We start from the raw sequence: 722 nt of genomic DNA, 5'->3' as shown, positions 1-722 counted from the left end.
GACCTCTGTCTGCCACGGCTAGCACCACTTCGGCTGCTAGCCAACAGGGGCCTGGGGGCGGGCATTCCAGTCCTAAGAATGTTCTATATATCTGTCATACGGTCCCTTATTGATTATGCCGCCCCTGTTTTAATACAGTTTAGTGCCACCCAACTCCGTCCCCTGGAGCTTGTACAGAATGAAGCCATGCGGATAATCTTGGGATGCCCCAGGACTGCACGGATTGAAGTCCTCAGAGCTGAACTGCACCTGCCGAGTATTATGTGTAGGGTACAGGAAATGACTTGTCGCACAATTAGTCGGATGCTATGCACGGGCTCTGACTCTCTAAAGGGATCACTGACCCCCTGTATCATGATCCTCGCACTCCTACAACACCATACCTCAGGAAGATCTTGGGAGTACTGACAAGTGTAGGTATAGCTGAGGCTTGTATTAACGTTGTTATGTCACCCCTGCAACCCGCCTGGAACCCTCACCGTGTCAGTGTTGATATTCAATCATTGCATCAGCCCAAGGCTCCCTCATGTGCTGCAAGATATGTTCATGACTAAATTGTCCAAGTACCCACACGTTCAGGTTATTCATGTTTATTGTGATGGGTCAGTCAATGGCAGCAGGTCTGGATGTGGGCTGTTCATCCGTGACTACATCTCTGCCAGTCTCTACACTGACACTGAGGTTTCCAGGCGGCTCCCTGCACCCATGTCTTACACTAGAGC

The sequence above is a fragment of the Portunus trituberculatus genome, chromosome 13 (genome assembly GCF_017591435.1).
Source record: "Portunus trituberculatus isolate SZX2019 chromosome 13, ASM1759143v1, whole genome shotgun sequence".
Lineage (NCBI taxonomy): Eukaryota > Metazoa > Arthropoda > Malacostraca > Decapoda > Portunidae > Portunus > Portunus trituberculatus.
Note: the sequence above shows the minus strand (reverse complement) of the source record.